Source organism: Equus quagga, chromosome 18 (genome assembly GCF_021613505.1).
Source record: "Equus quagga isolate Etosha38 chromosome 18, UCLA_HA_Equagga_1.0, whole genome shotgun sequence".
Lineage (NCBI taxonomy): Eukaryota > Metazoa > Chordata > Mammalia > Perissodactyla > Equidae > Equus > Equus quagga.
In genome coordinates, this window is record NC_060284.1 from 47,380,726 (window position 1) to 47,393,795 (window position 13,070).

The window sequence follows — 13,070 nt, forward strand, 5'->3', positions numbered from 1 at the left end:
GAGCACCTGCTGCATGCCTGGCACTGGGAGAGGGATGAGGGGCCCAGTGGTGACTCAAGCAGACGCAGCCCTGCTCCCCTGGGATGAGCACTTGTTTGTTCTGGATGCTTTGCTTTCACTGATGGGGTCTAGAGCACATTAGGTTTTCTAAGAAGCCACATTGCACTATTTGGCCCACAGTTAGTTTTTAGGCAACTAAAATACCAAACTTTTTGAACTTCTAGAATAAAATTTGTTTTTATCCAATTCAGTAGATATATTACAAGAAAGTTCTCCAGTTTTTTCTCCAATTATGTACTTGTTCATTTTAGTTTTTCAAACTTAATGGAGAACTTTACTTTTACTCATTGATTTAGACTTTTGCATTCTGTGTTACCACTTGGTTTAACTTTCAGCCTCTTGGGTTATAAATCCTCCTTGGCAATGGGACAAACCTGTATGTCAGGAGTTGGCAAACTATGGCCACAGGCCAAATGCAGCCCACCACCTGTTTGCTCAAATACCGTTTGTTGGAATACAGCCACTCCCATTCACCTCCATATTATCTATGGCTGCTGTCACGATAACGTGGCGGAGTTGAGTGGTTGCCACAGAGATTTTATGATCCTCAAAGTCTAAAATGTTTACGATCTGGCCCTTTACAGAAAAAGTTTGCCAACCTCTGCTGTCTTTCAGTGGCTGATGTTCTATCTGTCTTAGCCATTTGTTATGTTCCTGGGAAACTTGATTTGACCTTTCAAATCTGTATCTGTTATATATCTGATTAATTTAATAAATAATCCTAGTCTCTCAGGATTAGTATCTAGTCCAAGCAGTTCTGAAGTTTGAATCCTCTCTACTACACTCCTGCTAGAGATGGGAAATTTGTCACCCCTGAGGTATTTCACACCATCCTATTGAGTATCTGCTCTGTGCGGATCGAGATGACACAGAGAAGACTAAGGCATGAATAAGTCTCCTTTCATTATTTTTAGTCTATTGAGACATGAATAGGAACAACTGATTTATGGCAGAAGGTGAATGCAATGGTAGAAAGCCATGTCCATAATAACTTCTTACAGCAGTACAGGTGTTGTTCAGCATCAGAGTTTCACGGCAACCTCATACAAAAGGGGTTGTTGTTCCTGTCCCGAAGGTAAGAAATTGAAGCTCAGAGAGACTGGGATTTTTCCAGGATCACCCAGCCATTTGCGGAAGAGTAAGAGTTCAAATTTAGGTCGCTGACAAGTCCTGGACTCCTTCCACAACAAACACTACACTCAAATCCATTGCTTTGAGGAAAATCTGGTGATAATAATATCCACCTCATGTAGTTGTTATGAGGATTAAATCGGTACTTATATGGAGATAAGTTTTAACCCATTTCAAGTCATAAATGAATGTCAGCATAACCCAAGTTTTTCCAGGCCTCACCTGTCTGTGCACATAAATGAAATTAAATCAACACTAATAATCCAAATTCTATGGACTTTTTTGTCCCAGGCTGCTTACACAGAGTCTTGGCCATCTGTAAAGTGTTCAGTATTTCTGGGGATTCCCTAGGATTTGGGAAATTCATATGAGCTCTCTAAGAAGTCCACTCCCACATGGGGGCTCCCTGCTGCTGGGTTCAGATCTGCAAGCTCTCGCTGCAGTTAGGATGCTGGAGCACATGAGATGCTAAAGCTAGACGGTGTTCAGTGGTAAGCAAGGAAAAGTGCCTACCTCTCCTTCTGTCTCTGCGTTACTCTGTTTGGATTACAAATGAACCCAAGATTGCTTGTGCTCCCATGTCTCTAAAGATTCTCTTGTGAAAATAGCTCCTTTAGCTTTTGCCCCATATCTTCTTTCTCCATAGGGTCGAGACTGTAGCCAGTTTGGGAACCAGTCCAGGGCAGACTTCGCGCTATGCTCTCCATTTCCCATTCTCAGCTTCCGGGAACCTCCTCACCAAACTCTTTATCACAGGCCCCCTTTCTCTCCTGCAGATGGGTCATTCAAATTGTGTTTGTGGGGAGGGTCCCCGCTCATCCAACAGATCCAGAGAAGTTTGCATTCTCTGTAGGCTCAGCTGGGACTTCTGTTATGCTGGCTATTAATCTTTACCCCTAATGCAGTAAAGTGCTGTGGGCATTGAGAAATCAGAGACTGCTTCACAAAGGAGATGTCATTTGAACTGGGCTTTAAAAGTAAGGAAATATTTTTTTTTTTTATTGAGTTATTGATAGGTTACAATCTTGTGAAATTTCAGTTGTACATTAATGTTTGTCAGTCATGTTGTAGGTGCACCACTTCACCCTTTGTGCCCACCCCCCACCCCACCTTTCCCCTGGTATCCACTAAACTGTTCTTAGTCCATAATTTTAAATTCCTCATATGAGTGGAGTCACACACAGATTATCTTTCTCTCGCTGGCTTATTTCACTTAACATAATTCCCTCAAGGTCCATCCATGTTATTGCAAATGGAATGATTTTGTTCTGTTTTGCAGCTGAGTAGTAGTCCATTGTATATATGTACCACATCTTCTCTATCCATTCGTCTGTTGCTGGACACTTAGGTTGCTTCCACGTCTTGGCTATTGTAAACAGTGCTGCAATAAACATTGGGGTGCACAGGACTTTTGGGATTGCTGACTTCAAGCTCTCTGGATAAATACCCAGTAGTGGGATGGCTGGATCGTATGGTAGTTCTACTTTTAGTTTTTTGAGGAATCTCCATACTGTTTTCCATAGTGGCTGCACCAGTTTGCATTCCCACCAGCAGTGTATGAGGGTTCCTTTTTCTCCGCAACCTCTCCAACATTTGTTGCTATTAGTTTTAGATATTTTTGTCATTCTAACGGGTGTAAGGTGATATCTTAGTGTAGTTTTGATTTGCATTTCCCTGATGATCAGCGATGATGAGCATCTTTTCATGTGCCTCTTGGCCATCAGTATATCTTCTTTGGAGAAATGTCTGTTCATGTCTCCAGCCCATTTTTTGATTGGGTTGTTTGATGTTTTGTGGTTGAGTTGCGAGAGTTCTTTATATATTCTGGATATTAAGCCTTTGTCAGATATATGACTTGCAAATATTTTTTCCCAGTTAGTGGGTTGTTTTTTTGTTTCAATCCTGTTTTCATTTGCCTTGAAGAAGCTCTTTAATCTGATGAAGTCCCATTTGTTTATTCTTTCTATTGTTTCCCTTCTCTGAGAAGGCATGGTGTCCGAAAAGATCCTTTTAATACTGATGTCAAAGAGTGTACTGCCTACGTTTTCCTCCAGAAGCCTTATGGTTTCAGGTCTCACCTTTAGGTCTTTAATCCATTTTGAGTTTATTTTGGTGAATGGTGAAAAAGAATGGTCAATTTTCATTCTTTTACATGTGGCTTTCCAGTTTTCCCAGCACCATTTGTTGAAAAGACTTTCTTTTCTCCATTGTATGCCCTCAGCTCCTTTGTCAAAGATAAGCTGTCCATAGATGTGTGGTTTTATTTCTGGGCTTTCAATTCTGTTCCATTGATCTGTGCACCTGTTTTTGTACCAGTACCATGCTGTTTTGATTACTGTAGCTTTGTAGTATGTTTTGAAGTCAGGGATTGTGATGCCTCCCGTTTTATTCTTTTTTCTCAGGATTGCTTTAGAAATTCGCGGTCTTTTGTTGCCCCATATGAATTTTAGGATTCTTTGTTCTAATTCTGTAAAGAATGTCATTGGGATTCTGACTGGGATGGCGTTGAATCTGTAGATTGCTTTAGGTAGAACGGACATTTTAACTATGTTTATTCTTCCAATCCATGTACGTGGAATGTCTTTCCATCTCCTTGTGTCGTCATCCACTTCTCTCAGAAAGGCCTTGTAATTTTCATTATATAGGTCCTTCACTTCCTTAGTTAAGTTTACCCCAAGGTATTTTATTCTTTTTGTTGCGATTGTGAATGGTATTGTATTCTTGAGTTCTTTTTCTGTTAGTTCATTACTGGAGTATAGAAATGCTACTGATTTATGCAAATTGATTTTATACCCTGCAACTTTGCTGTAGTTGTTGATTACTTCTAGCAGTTTTCCAATGGATTCTTTGGGGTTTTCTATATATAAGATCATGTCGTCTGCAAACAGCGAGAGTTTCACTTCTTCCCTCCCTATTTGGATTCCTTTTATTCCTTTTTCTTGCCTGATTGCTCTGGCCAGGACCTCCAGTGCTATGTTAAATAAGAGTGGTGATAGAGGGCATCCTTGTCTCATTCCTGTTTTCAGGGGGATGGGGTTCAGTTTTTGCCCATTGAGTATGATGTTGGCTATGGGTTTGTCGTATATGGCCTTTATTATGTTGAGGTAGTTTCCTTAAAAGTAAGGAAATATTTTGATAGGAGGAGTCGGGGTAAATAGTCTGGGCAGCAGAAGTAGCTCCATGAGAAGTATAGGACGTAGAATAGCTTTGGTTTGATGTAAGTGTCGGCTTTATAGAGGGGAACAATGGGAGATAAATATGGAAAGGTAGTTAGAGAAAAATTCTGGGAGTGGGGAGGGAAAGGAGACTAGCTCTTGAATACACATAAGAACTTGGACTTTATTTGGCAGACAATAGTGAGCCACTGGATGTTATTTAGTAGGCAAGGAGCAGCTGTCCTTGAGAAGAAGTGAAAAAACAGAAACCTAGATGATGGATGGGGGTTGGGGTGAGGGCTGTGGTAATACCTAGGCAAAGCAGGGCAGCTAACCTTAGCAAACTGTCTCTATTTTCCTAATCTGTATAATGGAGATAATGGAATTTTGTGAGAACTAAACAAAATTATCAGAAAGTTTTGAGTTTTACATCAAACTCATAGAGGTAGCTAAAAAAATTTGTTAAATACAAAGACACATGTTATGAGATTCTTCTTCTGTTTAGTATTTGTTAACCTAATTTTCTACTGACGTGTAGAGATATGAGAGAGTTACATCCTCTTCACTATCTTAACTGGCTTTCTGTTTACCTTTCTGATACTTGCTTTTACATTTAATTTACTTGTTAGAAACTTGGAGTTTCTACCGTGTCACCTCTGAATCTTGGGCTCCTTCTGGACCATCTCTGACTGCCAAATAGAGATGTTTTGACTAGAAGCATAATTACATTCAGCCATTTGCTGAGGTGGAAGACCACACTGGATAAGGAGTTGTTAACAAGTTCCTATGTTTAAATAACCAATAAATGAAAACTCAAATTCATTGCGCCTTTAAGGTCACAATGGGAGCAGGTGGAGAGGGTATATGCTTCAGTTTTAAATTACCTGTTCAATAATATGATTCTTGGGTGAACTGATCACACCCTAGTCCCTTTCTGGTACCCTGTCCTCCCGCCACACCACTTGATGGCTCTCAATTGTCTTCCTGATTTTGTGCCTCCCATTTTGGAATTTTTTTTCCTTTTTGTGATCCTGCCCATCCCCACTGAATTGACTTCAGTATTTGTTTACTGCTGAGGGTGTCCACCTAAGATACTTAGTAGGGTGAAACAATGCTGTTTCTTCTTTTATTTGCATATTTTGGATTGGATCGTGTTTATGTGGAAAGAGTTGTGATGCAAGCCAAAATCTCAGAAAGCCCCCTACCCCATCCATGCCGTTTGGTAACAATAAGATGATGGACTCCCACAATATCTTGGGTCCTATCCTCCACAAGCGTACTTTGTGGAGAAGTGTTTCTCTGTGGCCTGATGTGTGTGCATGCAATATACATGGAGAGACATGGTAATATGGAATCTGCCGTATATCACTTATGAAAGTTTAAAGCCTACTACCTTACCTTTTATTATGTACAAAAAAAAGTAGTTCTTCAGTGTGAGGGGTTTTCAGTTATTCATAGTTATAATGGCAATCATTGAGAGTCTCAATTTAATAGAACAGAGATGCACTATAACAATAGCAATGAACATTCTTTGATGACATGCATATGTATATATGTTGTGAGTCCTTAAATAAAACACATCAGGAATAGTTCTTTGGGTACCTTAATACTATAGACCAGGGATCATAAGCTTAGATGTTTCGGGGTACAGGCAGGTAAATTAAGAGAAAATCAGTTAGTCTGGGGAAAGTCCAGAGGAAGTGATGAAGAGTAGAGCAATTGGAGCATATGTATCTATTTAAAGGTGCTCAAATTTAATATAAAAGATATTGTGCAAGGTAATTAAAACATGTTGGGGTGGAATTCTATCCTTTGTAGTCCCTGTATCACATCCTAAAGCCACCAACTGATACTAAAACTTTACCATCAAAATAACATCTCACAGTTATGCCTGCATCTCAAGGTCATAAAGCAATTTGCCTTTTTCTTCTAGAAGCTTCATTATTTTATGATTGAAAAGTGGATCTAAAATACATCTCAAATTAATTTTTGTATAAAATGTGAAGTAAGGGTAAAGGTTCATTTTTCTCCATGTGATTATCCAATTGCTCCAGCACATTTATTAAAAAGAACATCCTTTCCCCACTATAGTGGCATCTATAACATAAATTAGGTGAATGTATATGTCTTTATGTACTGTTTGAGAAATCTGAGTATATCCTGAATAGAGTTCAGTGATATATTAAATCACAACCATGCATGACTAATCACAATTTATTATGGAGAATGATTTATTATAGGAATGCAGGGTTGGTTTAACATTTGAAACTCAATCTGTGTAATTCACTATACTAAAAGAATAGAGAAAGAAAGCACTTGATCATCACAGTCGATGCAATAAAAGCAATTCATAGTATTTGACATTTATTCATCACAATATTTCTCAGTAAACTAGTAATAAATGGGAACTTTCTAAATACCGAATGCTTCCCCTTTGAAGTTAGAAATAAGATGAGAATGTCAACTATCATTATATGTATTGAACATTTTACTGGAGGTCCTAGTCAATGCAATAAACCAAAAAAAAAAAAAGAGAGAAATAAAGGTAAAAAGATCATAACAGAGGTTAAACTGTATTTGCAGATGACATTGTTACATTTGTAGAACATCCAACTTACAAACAAGATTTCTGGAACAAGATCAACATACAAAAATGAACTATATTTTTATATATTAAAAATAAACAATTGAAAAATTAACTTGAAAATTACCAATTATAATAGAATTAAAAATATCAAATGCCTTGAAATAAATTTAACCAAAGATATGCAGGAATTCTACACCAGAAACTATAAGACACTGCTGAGATAAATTAAAGAAGAGCCAACTAAATGGAGAGCAATTTTATTTTCATGGATTGAAAGTCTCAATATTATTAAGATGTCCATTTTCTCCAAATTGGTCTATACATTTGATGCAATGGTTATCAATGGAGGAGGGAGGGAGTGGCAGTTTTGCTTTCCAGGGGACATTTGGCAGTTTATGGAGACATTTTTTTGTGTTACAACCTGGAGTAGGGGCATGCTACTGGCACCTAGCGGGTAGGGGCCAGGAATGCTGCTAAACATCCTATGATGCACAGGACAGCTCCCTTTCCTCACAACAAAGAATTGTCTGTCCCAAAATTTCAATAGCGTAGAGGTTGGGAAACCCTGATTTAATGGAATCCTAATCCAAATCCCAGGTAATTTTAGAAAGTGACTAACTTACTCTAATAAGTGAAAATACGAATTATCTTGATTAGATAAGACAATATTTGAGAAGAAAAAGTTGGAGGAATTACACTCTCAGGTTCTAGGATATTCTTTAAACCTACAATAATGAAAAGAGTGTGGAATAGGTGCAACTATAAACAAGGAAACCAAAGGAGCAGAATAGAGTCCAAACATACATTTGCCTAAATTTAACTAATTTCCATACTAGGTGCTACTGCAACGGGGAGATCATGCTTTTTCTGATAAATGGTGCTGAAGCAATTGGACAATCATATGAAAAAAAAAAGAACCTTGACATCTACCTCACACTTTTTACTATAAAAGAAAAAAATGAATTGGACATCACTAAAATAAAAAATTTCTGTTCATCAAAGACATCGTTAAGAAAGTGATTACACCAGTCATAGATGGGGGAAGGTATTCAGAAAGCATATCTGACAAAGACTTATATCCAGAATATATACAGAACTCCTATAGATCAATGTTTTTACAAAGGAGGAGCAGATAACTCAATTTGAAAATGGTAAAAGACTTGAACAGGGATTTCACAAAAGAGGATATCAGAATAGTCGATGAGCATATACAAGTTCCGGTGCTTCGTGAAGCCTACGCCAAGATGGGGTTAGACATGCAAGGAATCTACTGAGGGAAATGCCTGTGAAGGAAGAAGGAAGATAGAGCGGGAGAAGGTGGAGAAAGCCCTTGACTGTGGTGCAGGTCTAACATGTATGAAAGGAAGCAGGGAAGGAAGAGATTTATGACTTTATTATGTAGGAAGAGTTTCAGACACTGTTGAAATAATCTGGGCCAAACTGATGGGAGACTGTGAACAAAGATTGCCTATTGGAGGAGTACTCCATTGGGCGGAAATGGCCTAGCTCCATGATCTCTGCCATGCCTGGTCTTCAGCTGGGAGCAGCCCTGCAGAAATGTGACCTCAGCACGCACATGGGGACAGATCCAAAGATCTAGCTGCTGGAGGCTGTCAATCAGCTATGCTCCTTGTACCAGCTTCCCAGGGAGATTTGAATGATTCAGCTCCGTGGACTCATCATGTGAAAAAATGTTCAACATCATTACTCCACAGAAAAACGCAAATTAAAACAACAATGAGATATCTACATACAGACACCAGGATGGCTAAAATTTAAAAGACTGACAATATCAAATGCTGGTAAGAATTTGGAGCAGCAGAAACTCAATACATTGCTGGTGGGAATGTCAATGTGTTCAACTACTTTGTGAAATAGTTTGGTAGTTTCTAATAAAGTTAAATGCAAACCTACCCTATGACCTAGCAATTCCACTACTTGCATTTACTCAAGAAAAATAAATGCCTATTTCCACCAAAAGACCAATACAAGAATATTTATAGCTTTTTTTCATCATTGTTAAAAACTGGAAACAACCCCATTGTCCATGAAGAAGTGAATGGATAAATTATAGTTTATACATAATGTGTAATTTATAAGTAATAAAAATGAAAAAAACTACTGACATATATGACAATATGGATGAATCTCACAGTATTTGTTGAGTGAAAGAAGCCAGACACAAAGGGTGTGCACTGTATGATTCCATTTATTTGAAGTCCAAGAACTGTGAAATGAATCTATAGTGACAGAATCAGAATATAATGATTTCCTGTGGCAGAGGGAAGAGTATTGACTGGGAAGTAGCATGAAAGAACCTCTGGGGCAACTGAAACGTTCTGTATCTTGATCTAAGTGGTGGTTTCATAGTTGTGTGTGTATATATATATATGTACTCTGAGTTGTCTTCTTAAGATTTGAGTACTTTATTATACGTAAATAACTTAACTTAGTAAATGTATAATATATAATAATAGATAAATAACTATGTAAGTGACTTAAAACTGAGGGTTTATTTTATGTTATGAGGTCATAATAGTTTATAGAATTGCGAAATTTCAGTTGTACATTACTATTTGTCAGTCACCATAATATGTGCCCCTTTACCCTTTTCATCCACCATCCCAACCTCTTACCCCTCTGGTAACCACTAATCTGTTAAAAACAAACCTGTATTTGTTTATCTTCCACACATGAGTGAAATAGTATGGTGTTTGTCTTTCTCTGTCTGGCTTATTTTGCTTAACATAATACCCTCAAGGTCCATCCATGTTGCTGCAAATGGGATAATTTTGTTTTTTTTTTTTTATGGCTGAGTAGTGTTCCATTGTATATATATATATATATATATACCACATCTTCTTTATCCATTCATCAGTCAATGGGCGCTTGGGTTGCTTCCACGTCTTGGCTATTGTGAACAATACTGCAATGAACATAAGGGTGCATAATCTCTTTGAATTGTTGAATTAAAGTTCTTTGGATAAATACCCAGTAGTAGGATAAGTGGATCTTATGGTATTTCTATTTTTAATTTTTTGAGAAATCTCCACACTGTTTTCCGTGGTGGCTGCACCAGTTTGCATTCCCACCGGCAGTGTATGAGGGCTCCCTTTTCTCCACATCCTCTCCAACATTTACTGTTTTTTGTTTTGGTAATTACAGCCTTTCTAATGGGTGTAAAGTGATATCTCATTGTAGTTTTGATTTGCATTTCCCCGATGATTAGTGATGTTGAACATCTTTTCATGTGCCTGTTGGCCATAAGTATATCTTCCTTGGAAAAATGTCTGTTCATATCCTCTGCCCAGTTTTTGATCAGGCTGTTTGGATTTTTTTGTTGTTATTGACTTGTGTGAGTTCTTTATATATTTTGGAGATTGACCCCTTGTCAGATATATGATTTGCAAATATTCTCTCCCAGTTTGTGGGTTGTCTTTTTGTTTTGTTCGTTGTTTCCTATGCCTTGCAGAAACTCTTTAGTCTGATAAAAAGTCTCATTTATTCACTTTTTCTTTTGTTTCCCTTGCCCAAGTAGACACGGTATTCAAAAAGATCCTTCTAAGACCACTGTCAAAGAGTGTACTGTCTATATTTTCTTCAAGGAGTTTTATGGTTTCATGTCTTACCTTCAAGTCTTTAATCCATTTTGAGTAAATTTTTGTGTATGGTGAGAGATAATGGTCTACTTTCATTCTTTGCATGTGGCCATCCAGTTTTCCCTGCACCATCTATTGAAGAGACTTTCCTTGCACCATTATATGTTCTTAGCTCCTTTGTCAAAGATTAGATGTCCATAGATACTTGGTTTTATTTCTAGGCTTTCAATTCTATTCCACTGATCTGTGTATCTGTTTTTGTGCCAGTACCAGGCTGTTTTGATTGTGATAGCTTTGTAGTATAATTTGAAGTCAGGGATTGTGATGCCTCCAGCTTTGTTCTTTTTCCTCAGGGCTTCTTTAGCTATTCAGGGTCTTTTGTTGCCCCATATGAATTTTAGGATTCTTTGTTCTATTTCCGTGAAGAATGTCTTTGAGATTCTGATTGGGATTGCATTGAATCTGTAGATTGCTTTAGGTAGTATGGACATTTTAACTATGTTTATTCTTCCAATGCATGTGCACGGAATATCTTTCCATTTCTTTGTGTCATCATCAATTTCTTTCAATAATGTCTTATTGTTTCCATTGTATAGGTCTTTCACCTCCTTAGTTAAATTTATTCCTAGATATTTTATTCTTTTTGTTGTGATTGAAAATGGGATTGTATTCTTGAGTTCTCTTTCTTTTAGTTCGTTATTAGAGTATAGAAATGCAATTTATTTTGTAAGTTGATTTTGTACCCTGCAACTTTGCTGCAGTTGTTGATTATTTCTAATAGTTTTCTGATGGATTCTTTAGGGTTTTCTTTGTATAAAATCATGTCGTCTGCAAACAGTGAGAGTTTCCCTTTTTCCTTGCCAATTTGAATACATTTTATTTCTTTTTATTGCCTAATTGCTTTCACCAAAATCTCCAATACTATGTTGAATAAAAGTGATGAGAGTGGGCACCTTTGTCTTGTTCCTGTTCTCAGAGGAATGGCTTTCAGTTTTTCCCCATTGAGTGTGATGCTGGCTGTAGGTTTGTCATATATGGGCTTTATTATGTTGAAGTACTCACCTTCTTTATCCATTTTATTGAGAGTTTTTAACATAAATGGATGTTGGATCTTGTCAAATGCTTTCTCTGTGTCTCTTGAGATGATCATGTGGTTTTTATTCCTCATTTTGTTAATGTGGTGCATCACATTGATAGATTTGCGGATGTTGAACCATCCCTGTGTCCCTAGTATAAATCCCGCTTGATCATGTTGTGTGATCCTTTTAATGTACTGCTGTATCTAGTTTGCAAATATTTTGTTGAGGATTTTTGCATCTGTATTCACCGCAATATTGGCCTGTAATTTTCCTTCTTTGTGTTGTCCTTGTCTGGCTTTGGGATCAGGGTGATGTTGGCCTTTTAAATGTGTTAGGAAGTGTTCTGTCTTCTTCAGTTTTTTGGAATAGTTTGAGAAGGATAGGTATTAAATCTTCTTTTAATGTTCAGTAGAATTCTCCAGAGAAGCCATCCGGTCCTGGACTTTTATTTTTTGGGAGGTTTTTGATTACTGTTTCAATCTCTTTACTTGTAATCAGTCTATTCAGATTCTCTATTTCTTCCTGATTCAGTTTTGGGAATTTGTATGAGTCTAAGAATTTATCCATTTCTTCTAGATTGTCCAATTTGTTGGCATATAGTTTTTCATAGTATACTCTTATAATCCTTTGTATTTCTGTGGTATCCATTGTAATTTCTCCTCTTTCATTTCTAATTCTATTTATTTGAGCCTCCCTCTTTTTTCTTAGTGAGTCTGGCAAAGGGCTTGTCAGTTTTGTTTATCTTCTCAAAGGACCAGCTCTTAGTTTCATTGATCCTTTCTGCTGTTTTTGTTTGTTTGTTTGTTTCAATTTCATTTATTTCTGCTCTAATTTGTACTATTTTCCTCCTTCTGAGGACTTTGAGTAATGTTTGCTCCTCTTTTTCTAGTTCTGTTAGGTGTAGTTTAAGGTTGCTTATTTGAGATTTTTCTTGTTTGTTAAGGTGGGCCTGTATTTCTATGAATTTCTCTCTTGGGACCACTTTGCTGCATCCTGTATGAGTTGGTATGGTGTATTTCCATTTTCATTTGTCTTCAGATATTTTTTGATTTCTCCTTTAACTTCTCAATGATCCATTTGTTGTTCAGTAGCATGTTGTTTAGTCTCCACATCTTTGTCACTTTCCCAGCTTTTTTCTTGTAGCTGATTTCTAGTTTCATAACTTTATAGTTGGAAAAGATGCTTGATATGGTTTCAGTCTTCTTAAATTTATTGAGGCTTGCCTTGTTTCCCAGCATATGGTCTATCTTTGAGAATGTTCGATGTGCGCTTGAGAAAAATGTGCATTCTGCTGTTTTGGGATGGAGTGTTCTATATTTATCTATTAAGTCCGTCTGGTCTACTTTTTCATTTAGTTCCACCAATTCCTTGTTGATTTTCTGTCTGGATGATCTATCCATTGATGTAAGTGGGGTGTTAAGGTCTCCTGCTGTTATTGTGTTGCTGTTGATATCTCCTT